Source organism: Pleurodeles waltl, chromosome 3_1, assembly GCF_031143425.1.
Source record: "Pleurodeles waltl isolate 20211129_DDA chromosome 3_1, aPleWal1.hap1.20221129, whole genome shotgun sequence".
Taxonomy (NCBI): domain Eukaryota; kingdom Metazoa; phylum Chordata; class Amphibia; order Caudata; family Salamandridae; genus Pleurodeles; species Pleurodeles waltl.
The window spans coordinates 72,506,934-72,522,641 of NC_090440.1; positions in this window are offsets into that span (position 1 = coordinate 72,506,934).

A 15,708-nucleotide genomic window follows, 5' to 3' on the forward strand; every position below is an offset into this window, starting at 1 on the left:
GCAGGCTGCAATGGCAGGCCTGTGTAAGAATTGTCAGAGCACCCTATGGGTGGCAAAATAAATGCTGCAGCCCATAGGGATCTCCTGGAACCCCAATACCCTGGGTATCTCAGTACCATATACTAGGGAATTATATGGGTGTACCAGTATGCCATTGTGAATTGGTAGATTTAGTCACTAGCCTGTTAGTGACAAATTTGGAAAGCAGAGAGAGCATAACCACTGAGGTTCTGGTTAGCAGACCCTCAGTGAGACAGTTAGGCATCACACAGGAAACACATATAGGCCACAAACGTATGAGCACTGGGGTTCTGGCTAGCAGGGTCCCAGTGACACATAACAATCATAATGACAACATAGGGTTTTCACTATGAGCGCTGGGCCCTGGCTATCAGGATCCCAGTGAGACAGTGAAAACACCCTGACACATACTCACAAACAGGCCAAAAGTGGGGGTAACCAGGCTAGAAAGAGGCTACTTTCTCACAGACACTGAGACCAATTCAGCATCTCCGGACTGAGATGCAGCTCTTTCTGTGTCGCATGTGGGTTAAATTTCCTTTCATCAGATAAAACTAGTACAACGCTGCACTAGCACAGACCTAAAACGAGTTTCTTTTCTTTTGGGTAAGAAAGGAGGACATGAATAATGAGTTAGCTGTTGTTGTACACAGGTGTGACCAGTGAGTTTGTTCTGCATTGGGGTTGCGTGATAGTACAAGCAAATCAAGACCAAGTGGAAGGCAGAGAGGAAGGCTGCAGAAAACAATAAGCATTTGCAATGCAATAGGTCTCACACTTACTTGAGTTGGAGCTATTGGCTCTGTAAATGCATAGCTAGACTTTTTTGCCACATTAATTGGTCAACCCGCCACATATTTTGGTCCTTTCTGCCACATAATTTCACTGGCCCTGCATATAACTAAAGGGCTAGTAGGTCTACTGGAATATTTTTTAAACAAGGACCTTAAAACACAAACTACTCCCAGATACAAAACATATTTACCTGGCAGTTGGTACAGGCACCATTGCCCGCGGGGCAATGAAAAAAGAGTTGTATTCCAAGAATGCGTGCTTACTGGATCACTGTCCCTTTATGGCAGTCGGGAAGACAAACAAAATGCCCATGATTTTTTCACACGCTTGAGGAGAGCCACCTCACATGATATTAATGTTGCTCAGTCAGTCTTGAACTGAAATAATAATTATAAAATATTGACCATTATACAGCATAATCAAATGTAAGCTCTCCTCAAGGTTAGTTTAATAAATACACATACGCACACACACACACGCATCTCATGTTTCACAGACTCAAACGTGTGTAGTTCATCTAGTCAGGTTTCTGCTTTGTATTCGCAGCTTGTATCACGTTATAAAAATAAAACTACAAGTCCCAGAATGCAAAGCTGAAAAATAAACTAAATGAGCGAATCTCGCATCGAATTAGGGAGCTGGACAACTCTATGAATTCTACTCCCATGACTGGTTTCCAGCTTATATCACATTATAAAAATAAAACTATGAGTTCCAGAATGAATATGTGTGCTCCAAAGAATGTGTACTAAGAAGATCAGAATGCATATGGTGTAAAAATGTCAAAATAACTCTGGCAATTTATGTTCTTTTGGAGAGAGAACATATTTTTGTCTAGTGGTAGCTTGGAGTCATCATAAGGTAGCGCACATGGTTAATATGCCTACTGCAAAGAACATGTACTAGGCAAACCACAAAGTGCATGTAAAAATATCAAAATAACTCTGACAATTTCTTTTTTCTGGAGGGATAACGTACTTTTGTCTAGTGGAAGCTTGGAGTCATCATAAGGTAACGAACAGGGTTAATATGCCTGCTGCAAAGAATGTGTACTAAGCAGATCAGTGTGCATATAATATAAGAACGATCCCACGATCGAGTTTGGCAGCCACGAAGCACAGACAAAAGAAAAAAAGTAGTTCGCCCACACAGAAGTATATTGTCAATTGTGCAGTTTTCCCTGTAAGATGGTTGGTGTCCATGGCGGTATTCAAACCGCCCAAGGCGGGACAAATGTAAAGCATTTACCAATGACATCAAGTGATTTTTGAAAGGCAAGTTCACGAACGAATGAAAGTGATGGGCGTGAGGTGGGCGTGGTTAAAAGCCCACAATACTTACAACAGGTCAAAGCGCTTGTGCGCTCGACCTAAAAATGGTCTAAAACAAGGGTATTCAATGACATTTCCAGGAATAATGAGTATAGACCAGTTGTTCAGAATACATGAAAGACATTAAGAGACACAGTATGTCAATCTATCTTGTGTGGATGACCTGAAAATATGGTCCTCCTGGAACTACACTACACACTAGTAGTATAACGAGATACCCTCCATCAAACTCAAATAGTGGGAGTAGTTTTTCTGTTGTGCAAATGTGCACACTCCATTTCCACACCAAAAGTCCTTTCCTGGAAATAATATCACCCAGGCCCCTGACCTGGAAATGATGTCACTCATGGACCATGGTGATGTTACTATCCCCACTGAAAGCAACCTCACCAACAGTCCCTCCCAGAAGCGACATCAGCCAGAAACCTGCACTCAGACTTCTATCACCTTTGCCCACAAGTGACAGCACCCATGGACCCTGTCCCTGAAATGACATCACCCACTGATCCAGATCTGGAATGCTGATGCTCCTAGGCCCTAACCCACATAGCCTGCCTAGGAGGTGATGCCCCCCATGAGTCCTGCCTATGCTATAGGCAGAATGTGACTGCAATATTCAGGCTCCTCTATAGCAGGTACACCATGGATCACAGCAGGCTCACCCTTCAACCTTTCCAACCATGCAGTGCTCAAAAAGTGACATTATACAGGACTCCAACATACAGGAGACAGTCTTTGCTGCTGTGCAAAGTTTAGTTGCACCACTTCACACAGACTTTTTAAACTACATGAAATATATCATAAATCGTACAATATTTGCATTGCAGAGCACCTAGATAAACAGAACACTGAACAAAACACGGTGCACGTGCATATGAAAACAGCGACATGCGATTGCACTTGATATCTAGAAATGATGCTATTTTTAGAATGAATGTATTGATAAAATTTGGGAACACCAGTGCCATGTCAGTACTGCTGTAGTACAACTAGTGGTACTCATTAATGCTTTTGAGAAACGACCTACCTGAGAGACACTGGATGTTGCTTCGTCAATGCAACAGTGAAGTAGCACAATTACTTAAGAATGTCCATCGCACACCTGAACTTACCAAGGGTAACTGACCGGAAGCCTCCACCTCTCCACAACGGGTTCTATCACATCATAGGGCATCCAAAGTAGCGGCTTCAGCGTGTAATAATTCAAGGAAACAGCTAGAGCCCTTCAGAATAAAAAATAAAAATCTTCAAATATCCGGAAAAAATGTTCTGCATATCTAAAAGAGAAAATGTTGTTTGGAAATGTAACACAGAAAAGTGTTCTCTAATTATTTTGAAACAGTGAGTATTGAGCATGCGGCTTCAAAAAGTGGCACAGAAAAACACTATGGCCCTCATTTTAACATTGGCGGTAAATACCGCCTACCTCAGCAGTGACGGCCGCCAACATCCACACCCGCGGCTACCATCCATCCACCATATTATGAGGACTGCCTGACTTCCACCACAATAAGGGCGGAATTCCGGCAGTGTTCATTGTGGCGGAAGGTACTAACCTGGCGCTGCTACCACCAGCACCGCCACGCCAGAAGAACGCCGCCAGCCATATTATGACCAGTAATACGGCCTGGCGGTGTTCTGAACGGGAAGGGGCACTCCTGGCGGTAGCAGTGCCCTTTCCCGTTCCCTGCTGGATGACCTCCTCGCCGGACAAGGTAAGTCGGGTGTCTGGCAGGGGAGGGGGTGGGATATGTTGTGTGTGTGTCTGAGTGTGTGCATGAATGTGTGAGTGTTGTGTTGTATGCATGGTTGTATGCGTGTGAGTGAATGCGTGTAAGAATGGTGAAGAGAGTGCATGTCTGCATGTCAGTGTGATTGTGTGTAAGAATGATTGTGAGTATGTCTGGTAGTATGCATGTATGCCAGTGTATGTATGCATGTATGTCAGTGTGTGTATGTATGCATGTATGCCAGTGTGTGTATGTATGCATGTTTGTCAGTGCGTATATGAATGCATGTATGCCAGTGTAAGTGAATGTGTGTATTCTTGGTGAATGTGGGTGTCTGTGTGCGTGTATGCAGGGAGGGGGGGTGTGGGGTGAGGGGCGCTGTGACTGTAGTGGAGGTGGGGGGTCATGTGTGGCTGTGGGGTCAGTTGTGTGGTGTGTGCGTGTCTGCGGGTGTGTGCGTGTATGGGGGGTGGGAGGTGAGTGAGTGGATCAGAGGGGTGGGGGGTGAGTGAGTGGATCGGAGGAGGTGGGGGGGTGAGTTTGGATGGAGGGGGGTGGGAGCATCAGGTGAGTGTTGGGAGGGTGTGGGGGAGCTGCCTACCAGTGACAGGGAAGGAATTCCCTGTCACCGGAAGGGCCTACCACCATGGTTTTCGTGGCGTTGCTAACACCGCGAAAACCATAGTGGTAGGCCAGCTCATAATGCCATGGGTGGTACTGTGCCAGCTGCCGGGCTGGAAATAGACATCTCCAGCCCGATGGCTCATACCGCCATGGCGGTATGAATGGAGAAGTGGCGGGTAGGCTGCAGCCAACTCGCCAATCACATAATGTGGCGGTATGGACATAATGAGGGTCTTTGTCTGTGTTCTGCATTTCGCTGGGTTCTGGGTTAGGGTCTTAGATCTAGGTAAGCAGTAGGTTTTATAATTATTCCCTACTTATTACCACTTTATTAAATTGTTAATAGTAGAGGAATGTATTTTTAATTTTCAATATATTTTTAAAGCCGTTTAGGGAGAACTGTACATTTAAAAAAAAAACATTTTAATTAGGGTGGTAATTTTTAGGTGTCACTGTGATACTCCATAGACTTTTTAGTGAAGATTTAAATATGTTAAAAGTGGAAAATACACCATAGTACCCTACAATGTATTTCACATTTTTTAACATATTTATTTATTTGTTTTGTATTTATTTTTGGTACTGTGGTACTCCCGAGGTAGTACCTTGGTACACTGTAGTGCAAGAATTGCAAGGAAAATGGAAATGTGGCAAAGGATAGTGGACAGAATGAACGCTGTTAGCACCACCTCGCGCACAAAGGACGACATCAGGAAGAGGTGGAATGATCTCAGGGGGACGATACGTTCCATGGCATCCAGGCATCCGCTGCAGCTCCGGAAGACTAGCGGTGGGCCTCCACCTCCTACCTTACAGCTCACATCATGGGAGGAGAAGGCCATCCTGCATTTTGAGGGCTTGACTGGAATACCTGAGGGAGTGGAGTCGGGTAAGTCACAACAATAAAAATGGCACAAAGATGTATTGGCATGCATGCTCACATTCTGCCACCTTCACTGTCTCCCCACTCAACAGTCCAGTGTCCACCTGTCCATAGAGCCCCTATCTGGCCTCCAACATGTGAGTAGAATCACCTGGGGTAACTACATCTTTGTATAGTGGGTGTAATACAGGAATTGACCTCACTACAATGCCCAGCAGGCACTGTTCCAACATTACTAAAACTAGAACAGTGTAGCCTACTCAAAATTTACATTTAGTTCAAACTTCACACTGGAGTGCACTCACCTGAGAGGATGGCATCTGTATAATCTGCGTGTAGGAAAGGCACTGACAGGAATACTAAGGCCAGGAGGCACTGCTACTCGCACTCTACTCAACCACAACACTGTCCTCTGCCACTATGACCAGCGCCTTGAGACCCTCACGGGTGAGTAGCTACGCTTTACAAAAATTGATTGATTGATTGGTATGACCCTTCTCCCTCTACTCAACCATTAAACTGTACTAACCTAGGAGGATGGCATATGGATAGTCTGTGTGTACAACTGGCACTGACAGCAATGCTAAGGGCGGGGGCACTGCTCCTCTCACTATACTCAGCTACAACACTGTCCTCTGCAACTAAAACCCTCTCCCTCTACTCAACCATTAAACTGTACTCACCTGAGAGATGGCATGTGTATAGTCTGTGTGTACGACAGGCACTGACAGCAATGCTAACGTCAGGAGGCACTGTATACCCAATGCAAAACATCAACCCACTGTACATCTGTTCAAGTATCCCTATATGTGAACTTGCAATTGAGCTGTACTCACCTGAGAGGATGACCCATGTATATTGTGTGTATATCTTGAAGTAACATGACTGTATATACGGAGAGGGACGGTCCCTGTAACTCCAAGAACCAGGCCAGTGTCCATATTTCAATGTACATCTGCCTGTGAACTCACAGATGAACAAGATATAGATCATGGTACACTCTGTGATGTGGTACAGTATTGGGAATGGGGAGGTCACCTAGTTGTAGTATGGTTGTAGGGTTTGCCAGACTTCATCCATGCAATTGAAGTAGTCTGACATCCTGATTTTCTTGTGGGTAACTTTGGGAAGTCCAGATGGCATGTAAGCATATGTTAGGGCACATTTATGTGCAACTTAAGTGTATGTTTTTGCTGGGGCCTACTTGACGTGATGGTACTCTTTGTCACTCAGGTTTGTGATTGAAGTGTTATCAGGTACGTGTTGTGATCCTATTTCTCTCTCTTTTTGCAACATCAGCACCGGCAAGCAAATGAGATGGGACACAGCCGAGTGGAGAAGCATCTGGCCACAGGACATCGGGTCAAGATACCACCGAAACAGAGGGACCCAGTGGTCTGGAGGGCAAGGGGAGTGCCATGGGGGAGACTGAAAATACTTCATCATAATCGGATTCCTCCTCCAGTGGCCTCTCCCTAGTGGTGGCGGACCCATCAATGACCCCCACCCCCAGTACCATCCTTGTCCGCCACCCTCCGTTCTATCATTGCCCACCCTGTTGCTCCCCACCCAGTTGGCCCGCAGACACCACAACTACTAACCCACCTTCATCCAGCACATTCACCATACCTGCAGACAACAGACAGCCACCCACCCACCACACCATCCCTCAGCACCTCCACCACCCCTAAGCCCAAGACACATAAACGCTTTCACTCACCCACCCAACAGCCACCCACCACACACAGGCATACCTCCATTAGCACACACTCAAGACTTCCACAACTACACGTCAGATGACCATTCCCTCAACCTCCAAATCTCGACCCCCTTCTGATGACCCCCCTGTGTGTCCAAAAAACGTTTCCTTTGTGAACTAGACCTTACCCCTGTTCTTCCACCCCTGCTCCACACCCAGAAAGTCCAACCCTTCCTCCCAAATCCGATCCCCGCCCCCATCTGCCCTCCCACCCCAGGATAATCCCTGAGGTGCCTGCCTGTCCCCTTGATGCCCCTTACTGTGGAGGTTACATGGCAGTGAGGAGTCAAGTTTAGGCACAACAGTGTGCCATGATTTGGACATTTATTTGACTGGCCAATGGCCTTTGGATGTTGATTTTGCCATTACTGTTTTGGCATTAAACCCAAAGAGTTGATTTTGTTGGGTATACCTTTGTCCTGCAATTCCTTTCCTAGTTTGATATTGTTCCTGAGTGACTTTGGTTGTGTGCCTCCAGTTGTGTGTGTTTGTGTGTGCTTGCGGCTCTATGTGCTATTGTCTACAGTATGCGAGTTTGTGTGCAGTGTTGTTGTCCCCCAAGGGAAGGATATATGTTGTATGTTAGGTATGTATGTGTGTAAATGCAATGTTAGTTTCATGGCATTGTGTACTGTTTGGTATGGTATTTCTATTTGCGTTTTCCAATGTAGGCATGTATGGTGTTAGACTTGTCCCCCTGATGTGGCTATTGTATACATGTGTATTCTTGAGATTTGTTATTACAAAATGGAGTATGTTCAGTTGTGCTAGGTTGCTTTGAATTTGGGTGTGCATGTGTCCATTTAGGTGTGTGTCCCTTGCAGCTAGTTCTTGTAGAGGTATGTCTCATGGTGTAGGAGTTGTATAGGCTTTGTTGACTTGCCCTTCCCCATTGTGTAGCTGTGCATGACAACTGGTCTTGTTATTGATTGTCCCTGAGATCCATGTAGGGCCATTTCCTGTGTGCATGTTGTTTGAGGGCCCTGTTCAACCTGCCACGCTTCCCAGTGCCTCCTTCCATGCATGCTCCTGATGCTCACATCCCAACTGTGCAGGTTTTGCTGGTATGGTGCACTTTGTTTATTTTGTCTATTTGTCTCTCTGTCTGTTATGAATGCCATTGTGCTTCTATTGTGGTGTGATGTGTGTATGTCCATTTCAGGGCTGTTTATATGTGTGGACAGTCCCTGGCCAATGTTGAATGTGAGTATGTGATTAGTATTTGTATATGTGATGTGGGTGTGTTGTTGCTGTCTGTGACATTTCTGTGTAGCCTTCATTGTCCCTGTGCCTGAGCTGTGTGGCCATGTGTATTTGTGTATTGTTGCAGTTCAGTGTGAGTGTGCTGGGCAAAGTGTGTGTATTTTGAGTGTGTAGGTGTCCGTGTTGCTTTATGTCAGTGAGTATGTGTGGTTTTAGACCTGTACCTGCAGCCCGTGGCTTCCCCCCCTAAGATGTGTTTGCTGGCACAACAAGCTGTTTTTAAGGTTAACGATACAGGTAGGTGTGTGTACTTACGGTTGGTGTTGTCCACGGTGGTGTTGATTTTGCTGTCTTTTGGTGAGCATGAAGTTTGCGAATTGCTCCATGGAAGCTCCGGACGTGTGAAGCTGTATGCAGGTGAGTGTCTCCCTTTATAGGATCCGTTTCCACTGTCTGATATGTGGTGGTTGGACTGCCACGGTCACATTGGCGGTGTGCAACCTTGTAATGAGTCCAGCGGAAACACAGGTTCCACCGGCCTGTTTGTGCTTCTGGGTGACCTTGGGGGTGATGCCTTCTGTTTCTACGACTGCCAAACATGTAATACGGCGGTCTACTCCACCAGACCATGGCGGTCGGACCGCCACCGCCAACATGGCGTTCAAGGGGTTCAAACTCATAATGAGGCCTTAAATTTGGGCATGTTAAATTTCATTCAGGTAGATTCGAGGGGTAATAAATATAAACATTTTCCATATTAACTCTCATAGGAAACTTTGCTTTCCCTCACAGTAAAAAATGCAGATTTACACAAAATTTGTCCTGGAACTAGAGCTTCACTCAAGGTCTGCCTTTCCTTGCTTTGGTAGTTTTTGAGAAACTAGTGTTACAAATAGGTGTCAGGAGGGCTTTAAAGAGATATTTTGACGGTTACTTTGCACATTATAGAGTGTGAATAGAGGGTTTACAGTCTGCAGGAAGGGGATCGAAATGATTAAGACCGGTTTGAAATTATTAAGCTCTCAATATGTGCCTTCAAAAATTGTTTGTCATGTATCTGTTGATATCATTGTGGGTCTATTTTGTGTCCATTATAGAGGTAACATAGTAAAATAATGGAAAAAGTACTACAACACAACACCAATAACACAACTCAAAAGCAAACCACAAAGCCAGAACAAGAAACGCTAGCCAACCCCCATCACAATCCACAACCATGTGATTCTTGGGAAGAGGGGATGTTCTTTTCTGTGCTATATATGGAAAATGCACATTGAGTGGAGCACTGGAGACCCCTTAGGAGGGTACAGTGCTCACACAGCCCTCAGCTTGCAACCTCAGACTGAATAAATGCCACAACCTCCCACATGGTCCATAGAAGTAGACCATGTACCTCAACTGTAGTCCATTTGTCAGAAGGATCACTGAAAAAACACTCAAAGGGGAGTTATGATGGGATATGTTGAATGGCGGGTGTGATTAGACCCATAACACCCAGAATATTGGACTCACGCCCTGGGCATTGCATGACAGAACAGTTTGGAGGGTGCTTTGTTCCCTGAGTGAATCCAGAAGTTGATACCACTTCCTACTGCGTCATTTCTGCTCATGTCCTAGGAGGTGTTCATGGCTGCACCACTTCTAGGGAAGGCCTTATAAGTCAGGCACCGTGGGTGATGTCATTTCAATCCATGGTCAGTGGGTGACATCACTTCCGGATCATGATCAGTTGGTGTCATCACTTCCGGGTCAGGGTCTGTGGGCGAGGTCACTTCGAGGATGGGACATCTAGATTGGGGCATGGAAGATGTCACCTTTGAGATGGGACTTGTGGGGACTAGAGGGCTGGAGTGGGGTGGAAAAGGGATATGAACACCTGTCATATTATCCAAGGTATACCCATGTTTCAGTTTGATGCAGGGTATCTTTTTATACTACTGACACCCCTTCTATAACCACTGCCCTGGAACAGGAAGTGGACATCTGGTCGTACATGTAACCTGCACAGAAGACAATGGGAGGGATCCCAAACCCTGCTACACTTAGGCCCTCATTACAACATTAGCGGTAAAAGCCGCTTACTGCCGTGCAGAAGACCGCCAACACACCGCTGCGGCCGCGGAATTCCGCCACAGCAATTACGACCCACTGCTTGGAATCCGCCAAAATTGAGACACCCACAGAAGTCCGCCACACCAAAGGTCAGTGATAAACTGGCGAAAACAAAACCTCCACCGTCACGCCAACAGAAATACGCCCACACTATCACGACCCACGAATCCACGCGGCGGTCTTTTAACCGCGGTATTCCATTGGCGGTACACACCGCCGCGCTCAAAATACACACACATTTACGAAACACTGCCACATTGGACAAATCGAAATACACACACCTGATACACATACACACACCACTCCCACACACCCAGTACAATATAAAACACACACCCACATCACCCACAAACCCCTACGACAACAACTGAGAACGAAGCACAGAGAGAGACACTACAAACTACTACCAAGCATCCACAGGCACACAATACCATCACCCACATAACTTCCACGCACTTCACACAACACACCACTAAATATCACCCCACTTATCACTACACACACCACCCACACATCACCCACTCCACCCCATGGCACGGCAAAGACACCCCAGGTTCTCTGAGGAGGAGCTCAGGGTCATGGTGGAGGAAATCATCCGGGTAGAGCCACAGCTATTCGGATCACAAGTGCAGCACACCTCCATAAGCTAGGAAGCTGGAGCTATGGCAAAGAATAGTGGACAGGGTCAACGCAGTGGGACAGCACCCAAGAACAAGGGATGACATCAGTAAGAGGTGGAACGACCTACGGGGGAAGGTGCGTTCCGTGGTCTCAAGACACCACCTTGCGGTTCAGCGGACTGGCGGGGGACCCCCACCTCCTCCCCCACAACTAACAACATGGGAGGAGCAAGTCTTGGCGATTCAGCATCCTGAGGGCCTCACAGGAGTAGATGGAGGAATGGACTCTGGTAAGTCAAATCTTAACTATTACATCCCCCACCCTACCTGCATGCTATCACATACCCCCACCCTCGCCCTCACCCCCATCACTCCAACTCCTCACAAATGTCCCATTATCTCAAACCACACATCCCAACACCAAGCCCTGCATGCAACACCAAAGCATGGACACCCATCACCAATGCATGGCCACTGCACATACCCATACAGCCCCCTAAACCACCACCACACACGGTCTCACACAGGAATCAAAGCACTGGGGTACACAGTCACCCACCCGTTGCACACCATGGCACACACAGATGCAATAAACATCCTTTTATACCCCTGCAAGACCCCTACCCAACGTCACCGGACAGGAGGGTCCACACATGTCCACACCACCAACAGAAGAGGCCCACAGTGATGACAGCAGCTCTGTTGAACTGGATCTAGATGACCAGCCCGGCCCATCTGGGACCTCGGGACAGTCGGTTCCCCACACACTGGCACAGCCCACCACAGAGCTTCCCCCCTCTGGAAACACCAGCACAGCACCCACCCAGCGGGTCCATACCTCTGTCCCCAGGACACGTCAATCAGCAGTGTGTCCACCACTACAGCGAACCCAGGCTAACCCACCACCCCAACAACAACAGGGACCTGGGGGCAGTGGGCACCCGGTCCAGAGGACAGAGGCACAGGAACACAGGGGAACTGGGAGGGCTGCTGTGCGACAGGGGGAGGACAGGCCCAGGGAACCCACTCTCCACGAGGCCCTCTCCAACATCATGGGAGCCTACCATCATTCCCAGGAGACGATGGCAACAGTACTGGCCAACTTTCAGGAGACCCAGCGGCTGCAGGAGGAACAGTATTTGGGGTTTAGGGAGGAACTCAGATCCATCAACTACACCCTGGGAACCATCGTAGGGGTGCTGAAGGAAGTCCTCAACACCAGGAGGGACACTGTGGCACAACAAGGGGCCCCTGACACTAGCCTGGACGATGAACTGCCCACCACCTCCGCCGGCGCTAGTGGACAGGAGGCACCGCCACAGGACCACCACACCAGCACCCCCCCACTGCAGAGGAAAAACCACCCCGCAAACGGTCCCTGTGATCGAGGACAAAGACAGAGAACGATGCCAAGACCCCTGCCAAGAAATTAGACCGCCCTGATTGTCATCCTTTTGTCCCACCTTGTCACCCTGTCCATCCTTAAACTGCCCCAGCTCCACTTCCTATGCCCCTTTTGACAATGCACCTGTGAGACTAATAGACTGGACTCTGCCATGGACATTCCTCCACCATCACCCCTCACCATTTTGCAACCCCCTCCACTATTTAGCACTTAAATAAACACCCTTAAAGCACAAAACAATCTGGAGTCTGTCTGTGATTTTGAATTAGTGTATTAGCAATTACAGTGTCAAAATGCTCTTTCAATTGTAATTTCAACATACCTATGTCACACAGCTCTAGTCCATGAGGAAACAAAGCAGATGTCACACAGTGGGACCCACATCTGTGTAATCGTAAGGGAAAGTGACAACTCAGTGACCATACACTGGGTGAAAACGACAGACAGTAGAGAGGTAGTAGTGTTAAAGTACATGTAGTAGGCAGGTTTGTATTCTTACCTGTGTCTCACTGGAAGTATTGCAGGATCACCGAGTTCCTGTTGTCGATGTCCTCTTCTTCTGCTTCCTCGTCTTCACTGTCCACAGGCTCAACAGCTGCCACAAAACCTCCATCTGGACCATCCTCCTGCAGAAAAGGCACCTGTCGTCGCAAGCTAAGTTGTGAAGCATGCAGCAGGCCATGATGATCTGGCACACCTTCTTTGGTGAGTAAAATAGGGATCCACCTGTCATATGGAGGCACCTGAACCTGGCCTTCAGGAGGCCGAAGGTCCGCTCTATAATCCTCCGAGTTCGCCCATGGGCCTCATTGTAGCGTTTCTCTGCCCTTGTCCTGGGATTCCTCACTGGGGTCAGTAGCCATGACAGGTTGGGGTAACCAGAGTCACCTGCAAATATGGAGGGACAACTGTTAGACACACACTAACCTGTAGGGATATCCCCAGACCCAGACAACCATTCCCACTGACTTGATTCCAGGTGCTCACCTAATAGCCACACACGGTGCCTCTGGAGTTGACCCATCACATAAGGGATGCTGCTATTCCTCAGGATGTAAGCGTCAAGCACTGAGCCAGGGAATTTGGCATTAACATGGGAGATGTACTGGTCGGCCAAACACACCATCTGCACATTCATCGAATGATAACTCTTCCGGTTTCTGTACACCTGTTCACTCCTGCGGGGGGTACCAAAGCAAAATGTGTCCCATCAATGGCACCTATGATACTGGGGATATGTCCCAGGGCATAGAAATCACCTTTCACTGTAGGCAAATCCTCCACCTGAGGGAAAACGATGTAGCTCCGCATGTGTTTCAGCAGGGCAGACAACACTCTGGACAACACGTTGGAAAACATAGGCTGGGACATCCCTGATGCTATGGCCACTGTTGTTTGAAATGACCCACTTGCAAGGAAATGGAGTACTGACAGCACCTGCACTAGAGGTGGGATTCCTGTGGGATGGCGGATAGCTGACATCAGGTCTGGCTCCAACTGGGCACACAGTTCCAGGATTGTGGCACGATCAGACCTGTAGGTGATGATCACATGTCTTTCCTCCATTGTTGACAGGTCCACCAGCGGTCTGTACACCGGAGGATGCCGCCATCTCCTCACATGTCCCAGCGGACGCTGCCTATGAAGGACAACAGCGAACACAGAGTCAAACAACTCGGAGGTACATACACACAGCTTACACAGAACACGATTAATAATCCGAAATTTGCATGTACGAGTGTTGATGTGTGACGCAGTTAAAAATTAAGCCATGCCGGCCCCTGAAATGGTGGCTGCCTGACCTGTAAAGTGGGACACTGGGATGTGAGGTAACTGCGCTGGCGTTGTACACCGTCACGGTAGGCGGTCGAAGACCGCGGTGCAATTCTGCATTGGTTAACAGTGGACCCTATGGGTCCCAGGAGCCAATGACGATGTACGCCGGCGGTGACGGTACGCACCGCTGCGGACGTGACTGCCATTTTCTATCTGTTCAATCACTCGATACCTGATCTTCGACAGGAGAGGACCTACACTGCAAGTGCTGCTGTGACCTCAGTCTGGAAGAGACAATGGCTCGTGCATCTGGGGAAAGGGCCCCTGCCTTCACATCGGAGGAGTTGAAGAAACTCGTGGTTGGGGTCCTCCCCCAGTACACGCTACTCTACAGTCCTCCAGACAAACAGGTTAGTACACTGGGAGCATGCTGTATGGGCTATGCCTGTGTGGAGTGGGGTGGATGAAAGATGGGGGGGGGGATTGAGGCGTGCATGAAACAACGGTGAGTGCATGTGCCACATGGCAAGGGTAGGGATGGGGGCCGATGACTGTGACGGTGCAGTTGGTCATAACTTTTCTTTTTCCCCTATACAATTCCTGTAGGTCAGCGCCCACCAGAAGAAGGATGTTTGGAGTGCCATCGCCAAGGACGTCCGGACCCTGGGGGCCTATCACAGACGGAGCACCCACTGCCGTAAGAGATGGGAGGACATTCGCCGCTGGAGCAAGAAGACGGCGGAGGCCCAGCTGGGGATGGCCTCCCAACGTGGGAGGGGTGCCTGTCGCACCATGACCCCCCTGATGTTCAGGATCCTGGCAGTGACGTGCCCGGAGTTGGATGGGCGCCTGAGGGCATTACAGCAGCCACAAGGGGGTGAGTGCACTCCCATTCAGCTGATTCAGCGCGCAGTGGAGGTGTCTGGGTTGGGGAGGTGGGCTGTGGGTTTCCCTAGGCCAGGGCGAGTGTGCTAGTTAGGTCCCCTTCATCTGGCAGACCCTGTGGCACCCCACCCCACCTGTGTACAGTGCCAACTACACCTAGTCAGGCTCCTGTGACATCCATGCGTGCAGATGTTGGCCCTAGCCTTGTAGGCCATGTCCCAGGGATTGAACAGTGGACCCCAAGTGCGCGGCGTAGTGCAGGGGGCTTCTGTGTCTGTTGTGTATGCCAATGGTAGCGGTAATGCATGCACTCAACATGTCTTTCTTCTGTCGTCCCCCCCTTTTTGTGGTCTCCCTGTTCTTGTGTGCATTAGCATCATCAGGCGGAGGAGCAGTGGCACTGGAGCAGGAGGGAGCTGCATCCCACATGGCTCAGGAGGGCGAGACTACGGACTCAGAATTCACCAGTGGGACGGAGGGCGAGGGGAGCTCCACGGCGGAGACTGGAGCTGAGACCAGTGATACGGACTCATTCTCTGATGGGAGCTCCCTTGTGGTGGCGGC